Source organism: Octopus sinensis, linkage group LG1 (genome assembly GCF_006345805.1).
Source record: "Octopus sinensis linkage group LG1, ASM634580v1, whole genome shotgun sequence".
In the NCBI taxonomy this organism is placed as follows: Eukaryota; Metazoa; Mollusca; class Cephalopoda; order Octopoda; family Octopodidae; genus Octopus; species Octopus sinensis.
In genome coordinates this window covers 126,613,770-126,628,769 of record NC_042997.1, presented here as the reverse complement: position 1 = coordinate 126,628,769, position 15,000 = coordinate 126,613,770, and the positions used below count along the sequence as shown (strand labels likewise).

Below are 15,000 nucleotides of genomic sequence, written 5' to 3'. Positions count from 1 at the left end.
CCAAGCAGTAGTCTGTGGTTGTACATTATTCTTATTTCTTTATTACCCACAAGGGGCTAAACACAGAGGGGACAAACAAGGACAGACAAAGGGATTAAGCCGATTATATCGACCCAAGTGCATAAGTGGTACTTATTTAATCGACTCCGAAAGGATGAAAAGTAAAGTCAACCTCGGTGGAATTTGAACTCAGAACGTAACGGCAGAAGAAATACGGCTAATCATTTCTACCGGCTTGCTAACATTTCTGCCAGCTCCACGTCGTTGTACATTATTCTGCATGTGTGTGTGTCTGTGTCGTATCATCTTTAGGTTTTAGTGCACGTACAGTGCTACAGGCAAGACAACAGAGACAGAAGTGGTTTTATGTGATAGATGTACAGGAATAACAAGCAGTAAAAGCACCTTTTACTCTTTTACTTGTTTCAGTCATTTGACTACGGCCATGCTGGAACGCCACCTTTTAGTCGAGCAAATTGACCCCAGGACTTATTCTTGTAAGCCTAGTACTTATTCCGTCAGTCTCTTTTGCCGAACTGCCAAGTTACGGGAATGTAAACACACCAACATCAGCTGTCAAGCAATGGTGGGGAGGGGAGGACAAACAAAGACATAAACACACACATACAAATATATATTCTTTGTGTTCAATTGAGTGAAATCATAGTCATGAACGATGCCAGTACCATCCGACTGGCAACCATACCATCTACCAAATCCACTCACAAGGCATAGATCGGCCAAAGGCTATAGTAAAAGACACTTTCCCAAGTTGCCATGCAGTGAAACTGAACCTGGAACTATGTGGTTGGTAAGCAAGCTACTTACCACACAGCCACTCCAGTAGAATAAATTTTTATCAGACACTATAAAGGATCCCTCTTAGATGATAGTACTTAAGTGACTTAATTAGCAGCGGAGGTGAGTACTCCAACAGTAGCTGGGATGAGGATGGAATAGAAACAGTTTAAGTCTTAGTATTCAGATTACTCTGTCAAATTTAATATTTATTTATTCTCAGCAATATGCTGTGCTTGAATAGAAGACCCTTCAAGCCAAGTAAAATCATAGTTGCAGCAGATACTGGTGTTATGCAACAGACACTCATGCCAGTGGCATGTAAAAGCACCCATTACACTCTTGGATTGGTTGGCATTAGGAAGGGTATCCAACTGTAAAAACAGTGCCAAATCAGATTGGGGCCTGGTGCAACCCCTTAGTTCACCCTGGTCAAACCATTCAACCCATGCCAACATGGAAAGCAGACATTGAACAATGAAATGACGATGATTTATAAAATTAATCCTGTATTATCTTCAAGTATTGATATTTCGATGATATGATTGTTTATTTTCAGAAAGACATTGCAAGGTAGGTGTGAGAGGCCTGAACTAGTTAGTTTTAGCATAAAACACAGAATATTTGGGCCTTATATGGCCAGTTTAAATGCTAAAGGGTTAAGAAGCTGAGAATAAAGGGATTCTTTCTCCAAGTGAAAGGCAGAATATATGATGCTTGTGTGCAAAGTGTAATACTGCAGGGCAGTGAAACACCAGCACTGAATACAAAGTGTGTATAATGGCTGGTAAGGTATAAAGTAGTGGATGCACGTGGCTTAGTGGTTAGGGTGTTGAACTTATGATTGTAAGGTTGTGGTTTCGATTCCTGGACCGGGCAATGTGTTGTGTTCTTGAGCAAAATACTTCATTTCATGTTGCTCCAGTCTACTAATCTGGCAAAGTGAGTAATCCTGTGACGGACCAGCGTCCTGTCCAGGTGGGGAATTTCTACACTACTGAAACTGGGAAACTGGCCCTTATGAGCTTGACATGGCTCGAGAAGGAACATTTATTTTTTATTTAAGGTATAAAGTGTACCTACTCTACAAGATGTAAAATGTTAGTGTGTTTAATGATGGAGCACAAATATGATGAGACAAAAACTGGATGCAAGAGGAGGAAGCAGAAGTAGTGTGCAAACAAGGAGACTGAGGTCCTCTGGATTGTTTACTGTTTATCTTTTTACTTGTTTCAGTCATGAGACTGTGGCCATGCTGGGGCACCACCTTGAAGAATTTTTAGTTGAACCAATCAACCCCAGTACTTATTTTTGTTAAGGCTGGTACTTAATATATCAGAGCCTTTTGCTAAACTGCTAATTAAGTTACAGGGGACATAAACACACCAGCACTGGTTCACAAGTGGTGGTGGGGTACAAACACAGTACAAACACAGATACAAAGACACATACACACGCATACATATATATATGTATGTGTGTGTGTGTGTATGTAAGTGTATATATATATATATATATATATATATATATATAAGTGTATTACACATGTATATATGAATATGACAGGATTTTATTAGTTTCTATTTACTAAATTCACTCACAAGGCTTTGGTCAGCCTGAGGCAATAGCAGAAGACATTTGGCCAAGGTGTCACACAGTGGGACTGAACCCAGGACCATGTGGTTGGGAAGCAACCCTCACAGCCATGTCCGTGCCCAAAGGAGGAGGAAGAGACAATATGTTCAGCCTTTTGTGCATAAGCAGTAGTCTTGTGTTTGTACAGTCTACAATGTAAATTACTATTATACTCACACACTAAACATTGTATATTAACAGTCTTTTCTGTGTGTATACAGTACGTCATGTGTATGTGTGTACAGTAGTCTAATATGTACAGTCTTTTATGTAATCTGTATGTACAGTCAACCGTGTATATGCAGTAGTCCGTATGTATACATCAGTAATTCTCAACCATATTTTATCTATGAACCCCAATTGATTACTATTTTATTCTGGTGGACCCCCATCGGCATTCGATGTTTAAAAAGTAGTTTTTATAGATATTTCTTTCGAAATTCCTATTTTGTTTTTCACATATTCACTTGTGTAGGTTGAACTATGTAAAACGTTGGAGAAAGAAACCTAACTGTTTCTTGCAATAAATTCATCTGAAACAAAATTTTTTTTCATTCATCATCATCATCATCATCACCATCATCATCATCGTTATCATCATCATCATCATCATCATCATCATCATCATCATCATCTCATCATCATCATCATCATCATCATCATCGTTTAACGTCCGCTTTCCATGCTGGCATGGGTTGGACAGTTTGAGAACTGATAAGCTTGAGGGCTGCACCAGGTTCCAATCTGATTTGGCAAGGTTTCTACAACTTGATGCCCTTCCTAACACCAAACGCTCCAAGAGTGTAGTGGGTGCTTTTTGTGTGCCATTGACCTAACTCCGGCCACAACTATGATCTCACTTAACTTGATAGGTCAATGCAAGCATGGTATATTGCTAAGGCGACGAGCTGGCAGAAACGTTAGCATGCCGGACGAAATGCTTAGTGGTATTTCGTCAGCCTCTACGTTCTGAGTTCAAATTCCGCTGAGGTCGACTTTGCCTTTCATCCTTTCGGGGTCGATTAAATAAGTACCAGTTATGCACTGGGGTCGATATAATCGACTTAATCCGTTTGTCTGTCCTTGTTTGTCCTCTCTGTGTTTAGGCCCTTGTGGGTAGTAAAGAAATAGGTATATTGCCAAGGATCTTGGTCACCTGTCACTGCATCCATGAGGCCCAATGCTCAAATGGGGCTTTTTACATGCCACCAGTATGGGTGCCAGTCAGATGGCACTGGCATCATCCACAACTACAATTTAATTCAGTTCAACAGGTCTTCACAAGCACAATGATTGAAGGGCACTTTTAACAGGCCAGTTATGAGACACTAACATCAGCCATGACTACGATTTCACTCAGCTTGACATCACTGCCTCCATGAGGTCCAATGCATGAATGGTGTGTTTTACATGCCACCGGCATGGTTGCCAGTCAGTGGCTCTGGTATTGTCCACGATCATGGTTTCAGTCAGTCGAACACTTAGAATACTACTGCCAATTCCCAATTTGCTATCTTGCTCGCATGGTCCCCTGAAAGTTTTATATGAACCTCCAAGTGTCATATGGACCTTGCTTGAAAACCACTGGTGTACATTAATCTGTATGATAATAAGGAGCTCATCATCATCATCATCATCACCATTTAATGTCCACTTTCCATGCTAGCATGGGTTGGACGATTTGACTGAGGACTGGTAAACCAGATGGCAGCACCAGACTCCAGTCTTGATCTGGCAGAGTTTCAACAGCTGGATGCCCTTCCTATCACCAACCACTCTGAGAGTGTAGTGGGTGCTTTTACATGCCACCGGCACGAGGACCAGTCAGGCAGTACTGGCAACGGTCACGCTCAAATGGTGTTTTTTATGTGCCACCTGCACAGGAGCCAGTCCAGTAGCACTGGCAATGACCTCACTCAAATGTTTTTTCATGTACCACCAGCACAAGTGCCAGTAAGGCAACACAGGTAACGATCATGCTTGAATGGTGCTTTTTACGTGCCACCGACACGGAGGCCAGGTTGTTGCTCTGGTAATGATCACGCTCGTGTGGTACTCTTAGCGCTCCACTAGCATGGATGCCAGTCATCGAATTTCAATTCGATTTCACTTGCGTCAACAGGTCTTCGCAAGCAGAGTTTAGTGTCCAATGAAGGAAAGGTACACATAAATGGACTGGTTACACCCCTGGCATAGGCCACAAGGTTATGGTCTCACTTGCGTGTACACTAGAACATATCTGATAAGGGTAAAAGAGGGAATAGAAAGGAGTAATGAGTCAAGTAAAGAAAGACAGCAGTGGTAATCAAAAGCACATATGTAATACACGTGAAGACAGAGAAGTGAAGAGTCATAAAAAGGAAAGTGATGTGTGAGTATGCCAGGAGTAAGTTTCATGAATTTCAGTAAGCATGGAATTTTTGGACATTGTAGTGTGCAGCAAACAAATGTTGCAAGCACTTTATGCCATATGTCAACAATTCTGAGCATGAAAAAAAATGGTTTCCAAAAGCTCCAAATATGAGTACCGTCTTCTCTGTATATTTAGACTATATACAGTTTTGTATGTAGGTACTGTTTTCTATATATGTACACTCTTCAGTGTATGTGAAGTATGTACACACTTTTGTGAGAGTACAAAAGTCTGTGTGTGTACAGTTTACTATATGAACAGTCTTATATACACACACACATACACATTATTTTGTGTGTCTACACATCTGTATGTGTATAGTTGTACAGTCTTGTGTGTGTGCATGCAGTCTTCTATATGCATCTGTAGTCTGTGTGTAGTATTTTATGTACAGTATTCTATATGTGTTGTAGTCAGTGTGTATATAGTCTTTTGAGTGTATATGGAAATGTGTGTACCCATTTGTTTTATTTTGTTGATGATGATGATGATTATTATTATTATGATGATGATGATTGTTTTTTGCGGATTGTACATGTACAGTAGTTTCTGTATGTACAGTTGGTTGTACATGAGTTTCTGCATACATGGACATACAAATCAAGGAAGGAAGGGTGAAAATGCCTTCTTTAGTTTTCAAGCAAAAAGATAGGAAAATTTCAGAAAAAAAAAAGGAAATTAAAATGATAAAAAATCAGACAGAAAAATAAAAAAGATTATCAAATTAACAAGGTTAATAATGAAGTCAAATTAATTCTGGCTAATAATCAACAAAAATTCATGCTTAACAACCTCCTTAAATTTATCTAAATTAATTCTTTTCAAGATTAGAGAAATTAACCCAATGCACATATTTCTGCAAGTTAACTCCCTTGTTACACTCTTATTTTTATTCATGGGAAATCCTGAAGTTTTTCAATCTTTTTATATTTAGTCTTTGATGTAACATTGTTTGTATGGCTTTCAGAAATGGAAAGCTGAACACTCTCACTTTGAAATTTATTTATAGAAATGTTATTCTTCCCATTGCATGTTATGTTCTTGTCAAACACCAAATCCAAATTGAACATACTAAATCTCATCATGATAAAGCATGCAAACAGTTTTATTGTCTATGCATCAATGTGCAGAATATGGCAGCAAATAGACTCTGGTTTTCAAAGAAAAACATGTTAGGGCCATTTATGCTGCTCAGACAGTGACTTTTATCTGAGTACGTTTTTTTTTTGAAAACATTAACTGCCAAATTTGTCAGATGAAGATAGGAATGATAATTGATATATCTATAGCCAAAACATTCTTCCCAAACCATCAATGTGAACAGCTTTGTTAACGTTGATGATAAGAATATCACAAAAATACCCTTGAGTGTCTATAGAAATTGGCTCTTCTGAATCTAAAAAAGAAGATGAAATGAATGTGGCCCAAGGATATGACTGGTTCCACAGCCTGCAAAGAACATAATCACAAACAATGGTTTAAATTCAGTCAATTTTGTCACAATATAAGCTAAAAATATTCAGCAAGATGTGGTCCAGTATGAGAAACTCAATGAGAGAACATTTTACACTTCATCCTTGACTGTTCTATGACATTGACAAGTGTTAAGGTTTGTGTTCATACAGTATTTTATTTTATTCTTTTATTCGTTTCAGTAATTTGACAGCAACCATGCTGGAGCATTGTCTTTAGTCGAGCAAATCAACCCCAGGACTTATTCTTTGTAAGCCTAGTACTTATTCTATCAGTCTCTTTTGCCGAACCGCTAAGTTACAGCGACGTAAACACACCAGTATTGGTCGTCAAGCGATGTTGGGAGGACAAGTACAGCCACACAAACATATACATATTATATATATATATATATATATATATATACACGACGAGCTTCTTTCAGTTTCTGTCTACCAAATCCACTCACAAGGCTTTGGTCGGCCCAAGGCTATAGTAGAAAACACTTACCCACAGTGCCACACAGTGGGACTGAACCCGGAACCATGTGGTTGGTAAGCAAGCTTCTTACCACACAGCCTTGCCTGCACCTATTTATCTTTTATTTGTTTCAATCATTAGACTGTGACCATACTGGAGCACCACCATGAAGATTTTTGGGGGTCAAGTGAATTGCCCCTACTGCTTTTTTTTTTTTTTTAAACCTGGTATTTATTCTATTGGTCCCTTTTGCTAAATCACTAATCTATGAGGACATAAACACACCAACATCAGTTGTGATGCAGTGGTGAAGAATAAACACAGACACAAACCACAAAAACACACACTGACACATATATATGTATATACAATGACTTTCTTTCAGTTTCGATCTGCCAAATCTGCTTCCAAGGCTTTGGTCAGCCCAAAGTTATCGCACAGGACACCTTCTCAAGGTGCCACACAGTGGGACTGAACCCAGAACCATGTGGTTGGAAAGCAAACTTCTTACTGCACAATTACACTTACACTTCTATATTTTAAAATTGGAAAATATAACAAGCCAGCTCACAATCATCATCATCAGCAGCAGCAGCATCATTTAATGTATTCTTTCTATGCTAGCATGGGTTGCACGGTTCGACTGGGGTCTGGGAAGCCAGGAGGCTGATGCAAAAGTGCTTGTCATCAGTAAACTAGGATCCAGGGAAAAAACGGTCAACTGAAGCACAAAACATTGGTGTCATGTCAACTAAATACTGTAAACAAGCTGTAATTAGCATAGAACTGGGAGTTTGTGAAAATTTGATTGAAACTCTGTTGTTCACAGTTCAACAAAGATGTGCAGGGAACTGCAATAGTGCAGGTGAAGTTTCTGATTGTAACCATGGTAGCATTTTAAAACTTCTACATCTTCAGTCCAAGGATATTCTTTGCTCTTAGAAGAACTGAAAGTCACATAGATCTACATAAGCATCAGACCTCAGCTATTACTCTTTTACTACTTAACCCTTTTACTTGTTTCAGTCATTTGACTGTGTCCATGCTGCCACTACATTCTGAGGTCAAATTCCACCGAGGTCGACTTTGCCTTTCATCCTTTCGGGGTCGATTAAATAAGTACCAGTTAAGCACCAGGGTCGATATAATCGACTTAATCCATTTGTCTGTCCTTGTTTGTCCCCTCTGTGTGTAGCCCCTTGTGAGCAGTAAAGAAATAAGAAATTGTGTTCATAGAGGTTTTGCAACATGAGTTAAAGGTTTACCTTCATTTGACATCAATATACATTGTTATAGGCACCTCTAAAATCAATACTGAACCACTCCCCCAATGTTCTAGGGAATTATCTAGATCCTCTACAACTTTTTGCAAGCTAATCCCAAATAGTATGCATGCTTTAAAAGCATCACAGCCTTTGATGGACAAATTATATAAACACTTAAATCTCAGAATGTTACAAAATGGTTGGAGAAATGAAGAAGTGTAGGCTATAATAGAGCAATTACATAATATCATAAAGGTATAGCTTGGCTCAACAAATGATCAAGACCCTAAGACAATACAAACAGCAGGGCATTATTGAATGCCATTTACAGTTTTGGCTTCTTAATTGGATTGGTTGTGCTATGAGAATAATATTGTCAAATACAAACATCCCCTGTAAATAGCTGCAGGGAAAGATTGCAGTTATAAGAGCAAGAACTGCTACAGTAATGAAGGAAATTCTCACTGACTACAGAAATAAAGTGAACTTTGAAAGCATTTGGAAATACTCTGAGATGTTAGGGGGAAAACTACCAAAGAAATCCTCCATGACACATGGTTCACCTTAACCCTCTAGCATTTAAACCAAGCCATATCTGGCCTAAATATTTTACATTTTATGTAAATTCAACTTTTTAAACTTAGCTACAATGTCATTCTAAAAATGTACAATCACATCATCAAATTCTTAAAGCTACAAGATAATGCATGATTAATTCAAAACAATCATCATCATCATCATCATTATCATCATCATCATCATCATCATCATCATCATCATCATCATCATCATCATCATCATCATCATAATCATCGTTATCATTTAAAGTCCATTTTACATGCTGGCATGGGTTAGAAGGCTTGACTGTAGCTGGTAAGTCAGAGAGCTAAACCAGGCTCCAGCCTGTTTTGACTTGGTTTCTATGGCTGGATGACCTTCCTAACATCAATCATTCTACAGAATGTACTAGCTGACTTTTATGTGTCTGGCACGTGTGCCTTTCATGTGCCACTGGCATGGGTGCCTTTTTATATATCACCAGCACAAAGCATTACATTTGACAGAGTAATCCGAATGCTGAAGGGTTAAATGTAGACACAGTTTTATGGAGAAAAAAATGTTTCTTATCAATTGGAATTACTGGTTAATGAATCAGAAACAGAAGTGCCATGAGATGAAACAGCCAAAGACTGCTAAACACATATCCACCTAGGCACAGACAAGGCTGTGTGGTTAAGAAGCTGGTTTACTAACCATGCAGTCTTGAGTTCAGTCTCACAGTGCAGCACCTTGTGCAGATGTCTACTACAATAGCCTCACGCTGACCAAAGCCTTGTGAGTGGATTTAAAGGAAACTGAAAGAATCTTGTAATGTTGTGTGTGTGTGGGGGGGGTGTAATACATATATGTGTATATAGGCACAGGAGTGGCTGTGTGGTAAGTAGCTTGCTTACCAACCATATGGTTCCGGGTTCAGTCCCACTGCATGGCACCTTGGACAAAGTGTCTTCTACTATAGCCTCGTGCTGACCAAACCCTTGTCAGTGGATTTGGTAGACAGAAACTGAAAGAAGCCTGTTGTATATATGTATATGTATATATATATGTGTGTGTGTGCTTATGTGTTTGTGTTTGTCCCCTCAACATCGCTTAACAACCGATGCTGATGTGTTTACATCCCCATAACTTAGCGATTCAGCTAAAGAGTCTGATAGAATAAGTACTAGGCTTACCAAGAAAAGTCCTGGGGTTGATTTACTCGACTAAAAGGTGGTGCTCCAGCATGGCCACAGTCAAATGACTGAAACAACTAAAAGAGTATGTGTATAAGTATGTACGTGTGTGGCATATGTGTTTGTATGTACCCTTGTTTAGACATCATGTGATGATTGCAAATGAGTATCATTGTCATACAAGCAGGGTTGTTTCATTTGAAGTCTTCCATGAAAAACTTGTCTAACCATGAGAGGTATTACCTTGCTTGAAAACAGGTGAGAGTTGGTGATAGAAAGAGTATCAGGCTGTAAAAATTCTGCCTCAACAAATTTCATGTGACCAGGATAGACATGAGAAAGTGAATGTTAAAAAGTGGTATTGGTGGTGGTGGTGATGGTGGAGGTGGTGGTGGTGGAGGTGGTGGTGGTGGTGGTGGTGGTGGTGGGTGGTGGTGGTGGTGGTGGTGGTGGTGGTGGCGGCGGTGGTGGTTGTGGCGGCGGTGGTTGTGGTGGTGATGGTGGTGGCTTTGGTGGTGGTTTTGGTGGTGGTTTTAGTGGTGGTGGTGGTGGTGGTGGTGTTAGTGGAGGTGGTGGTGGTGCGGGGGTGACAATGGTGATGACAAGGAGGATGACAATGACAACGATGACGATAATATATTTCAGATAACATATATAAGTACTATCAACTTGTAGCATTATATAAAGATGTTGACCTGGATCTTCTTAAGACAGAACAGGAAATCTTGACAAGGTTTGTCACAGACCATAATATGTAGTCATCAAAAATTCACTAGCAGCGAACAGCACCTGTCTACAAAGTTTATATCCACAATGTATTACCAGTCTTGAACAAAATCATTTGTATGTTGGCAACAATTCTTGCTGTTTCAAGTACTTTCAGAACACCCATTCAGAGACCACACTTCACTGAAGACATATATGAGGAGTACAAAAGGTCAAACTTCATTATACAGAGTACCAATATTAGATATTGATCAAAAGTGTGTCAACATGTCTGTTGGCAAAAAATGTCGACCAAATAATTGATATTTTTGCTGTTAAGAAAGGCAGAAAACAATATTTCTTTCAAGTTGCATGTTGTCTAGTTTGCACTGCGTAACGTCATTTGATAAAAAAGACTTTTTATTAGAAATTGCTGTTTGTGTTTCCATCAGTGTAATATTTCATGCAAATCAACCCTTTTTTTCCTCCATTAGCCAAAAAACCTATACACTTCTGTGTGTATGTACAGTCTTCTATGAGTGATTATGTACAGAATTTTCTATGTATGCAGTCTTGTGTATGTACACTCATCTGTGTGTCGTCAACATCCTGTGTGAGCCTGTCTAGATATAGTAGTGTATATATGTACAGTAGTATGCATATGAACAATGTAATCTATGGACAGTTGCAAACAGTGACCTATATAGATTATGTGTGTATATGTGTGTGTGTGTATACATACATCAATGTGTACATATGCAGTATTATCTGTGTAAGTTCAATGTACAGTATTGTATGTGTGTATGTACAGTGGTCTGCTTATGTACACCCTGTAGTTTGTGTATATACAGCATTGTCTATTTATGTATGTATGTATGTAGAAGGGTCTATATGTACAGCCTTCTTATTTCTTTATTGCCCACAAGGGGCTAAACATAGAGGGAACAAACAAGGACAGACAAAGGGATTAAGTCGATTACATCGGCCCCAGTGCGTAACTAGTACTTAATTTATCGACCCCAAAAGGATGAAAGGCAAAGTCGACCTCAGTGGAATTTGAACTCAGAACATAAAGACAGATGAAATACTTATTTCTTTACTACCCACAAGGGGATAAACACAGAGGGGACAAACAAGGACAAACAAACAGATTAAGTTTATTATATTGAGCCCAGTGCGTAACTGGTACTTATTTAATCGACCCCGAAAGGATGAAAGGCAAAGTCGACGTCAGCAGAATTTGAACTCAGAAAGTAAAGACAGACAAAATACGGCTAAGCATTTCACCCAGTGTGCTAACATTTCTGCCAGCTCATGCCTTATGTACAGCCTTCTGTGTATGTTCTGTATTATGTGTTCAGTCTCCTGAATAGTGTCTAAATGTATTTTGTTAATGTTCCCCTTCTAATCATGTCTACATTTGCTCTTGCATAGCACCACCAACTCATATCTTTTACAGAGTTATCCCCCGATATTTGCTGTTGTATCACTCTCCACCATTATATTTCAATGAATCTTTAACACATAATCGCCTTCTCATCTCACATTAATATTTTACATCCGACATTTCTTTTCAGCCTCCACAGATCTCTCACATTTAACACCTACTCGTGACCACGTCTCACTAACATGTAGCATCACTCATATGTTTCATACACACTTCATGTATGTCTTCATACAGTCTTTATACATGTATGGAAAAAAGACCTTTGGTTCCAAACACAAGTGATGACTTCCTGAACATTTCCCACTAATTCCTTCCAATAACTGTTTGTTACACATTCATTACAACCACTTTCAGCACTTGTTGGATTACTTTGCAGGCATAACAAGCTTGCTTTTCAACCATGTGATTTTTGGTTCAGTCCCACAGTGCAGTGCCTTGGTCAAAAGCCTTTTACTGCTGGGCTGACCACAATCTTGTGAATGGATTTGCTGGATGGAAACTGAAAGAAGCTTGTCATATATATACAAATATATATATATAAAGCTGAAGTTGTCTGTGTGTGTGTGGCAGGTTTGGTAGCCTTCAACTAACACTATCTCCTCCGAGACCCTGCGGCACAAGTCGACCAAAATTGAAAGTAGGATAGAAGAAGGATTGCTTTTTATTCCATAGAAGAAAAATTTCAAATCGGACCATGTTAAGGCCAAAAACTATTTACATCAAAAAGGTGCTTTTTTTTCTATGAAGATCCCTATTTTTATGATTTTTTGACTGCTATGTCGCCTTTTTTTTATGTATTTCAACCAGAAAAATGTTCACTTAAAGAGAATAACAAGCTATATAATGCAAAATTTTTACTTTCCAAAAAAGACTGAACCTGTGTCAAAACTTTGTTAACGCGACGTCAAAGTTTGCCGTTTTAAGCGCAACTAAAAAAGAAACTCGAGCAACGCCGGGCTATACTGCTAGTATATATATGTATATATATATATACAGTAGTACTCGAACAACTCTGATCAAAAATAAATTGTGCTTTAAATATATATAGATAGATATAGATATATATAAAGCATGATTTATTCATGATTAGAGGCATTCGTAAACCGAGGTTCTACTGTATGTATATATATATATATATATATATATATAATATATATATATATATATGGCATTTTGATGAATTCCCCTACAGATTAACACAGGATCTCCTAACCTCAATGTAAGCTTTATGTAATCAAGGTATCCTTACCCTGAAGAACAGCTTGCAGTCTACCCCTCCTTTTGAATAATTACTACTTCTGAGGGTCTGCTAATCATGAAACATATGTAGACTGGATTTTATCTACTCCATTCCCTAATTATTGAATATATATATTACAAGGTATAGCTCAGCACACTAATGAATTAGATTAAAGTTAGCATTTAATCCCGTATATATATATATATATATATATATATATATATATATGCATCATGGAAGGTGTTTATAAGCCATTTAAGAAACACACAAAAACCATTAAATTCACTTCAACATTTGAATTTAATTTACCAAAATATTTTTCACGCTTTGAGACCACGACCTGTTCTCTGACAAAAGGGAACAGGTTGCAGTCTCAAAGTGACGAAAATATTTTGGCAAATTAAATCTAAATGTTGAAGTGAATTTAATGGTTTTTGTGTGTTTCTTAAATCACTCATAAAGTCCTTCCACACTGCAATTGTTTTTTTTTGCAACACATGATCTCAGATCAGGTCACTTGCTATGCAAGTACATCTCTGTAATATATATATATATATGGAGAGAGGGAGCATGTATATATGGATACACGTGTGTGTGTGTATGTGTTTGTGTGTGTGTACACCTGTGTCTAGACATCATGTAATGGTTGTGAATGAACATCCACATCATATAAGTGAGGTTGTTCTTTTCTAGTTTTCCATGAAAATCATGACTAGCCATGGTTTGAAACACTTAAGGCTTGATCACAGGAAAGGCATCTGGCCACAGACAAATTTGTCTCAACAAACTCCATTTGACCCTTGCAAGCATAGAAAAGGGAGCATTAAATAATGATGATGACAACCTCAGGGACAGAAATAACTGATTGAGTTGCTTCTCATCATCTGTCTAGAAAGCCATTTAAATTTTTAAGTACCCATTGCTAGAAACAGCAACCAAATTTCCTTCAAATCAGCAACATACCATCTTATAAAAAGGAAGTACATAATTAACAATGTATTCTGTGAAAAACTATGTCTGAAAAGACAAGATGATCAGAGCTAAACTGCCTTTGAACCTAGGTTTGTTCATCTAGGGATGACCCAGGGGCTAAACAGTAATATTACCATTGTATTGAACTCCTGATAGCTCACATCAAGTCTTCTGATTCCCTGTCAGCATTCTTCTCAAATTTAATTTATATCTGGAACTATCACAGACATTCCGTTATATGGATGAAACAACAACAAAAACATAAAGCATAAAGTCTTATCTGCAATATTAATTGCTGTGTTATATTTTGATAATATTAGTGGCACTAGGAATCATTGGAAAACTGCAGAAAGACAACACAACTGTAGGCATCACCTAAGTCCAATTTCTTCATTGTTTTTCTGCTCCATTAAGAAAACTGTTTCTAACAGGCAACAACAGAACATTAAAGTTTCCTATTGCTAATAAAACACACAGATAGCAGTGAGACAAAAGCCATTATATCTTACAGAAGTAATTCAACCTATTTGAAATGAAAAACACAGCTTATACCGCCTCGACTTCAAACAACCAAAACCTTCATCTATAGCAGAATATACTGCTTTTGTTTTGCTATGTTGGTTTTGAAAGCATGTGTTGTAGTTGTTGCTATTGCTGTTTTGTTGTTGTTGTTGTTGTTGTTGTTGTTGTTGTTGTTGCTGCTGTTGTTGTTGTTGTTGTTAATACTTAATGGCAGCGCTAAGATAAATGGAGACATCTAAGAGCAAAATAATATGAAATATGTTATATGAAATAGCTTCTGGTTAACTGCAATGAAAATGTATTTTTAAAATGTAAGGCCAGGAAGAGATCAATTATTA

General features: G+C 38.0%; 1 protein-coding gene and 1 long non-coding RNA gene across 3 annotated transcripts in view; both read right to left on the bottom strand.

The window, feature by feature from the left end:
* LOC115216786 (protein unc-13 homolog D) overlaps positions 1–15,000 on the bottom strand; it is a 527,921-nt gene that overhangs the window by 116,109 nt on the left and 396,812 nt on the right. The window lies entirely within an intron of this gene.
* The window catches only part of LOC118764134, a 23,210-nt gene that overhangs the window by 1,515 nt on the left and 6,695 nt on the right, over positions 1–15,000 (bottom strand). Inside the window, exon 2 of the long non-coding RNA XR_004999923.1 lies at positions 14,010–14,012. This is a non-coding gene — a long non-coding RNA (uncharacterized LOC118764134). The remainder of the gene's footprint in view (positions 1–14,009; positions 14,013–15,000) is intronic.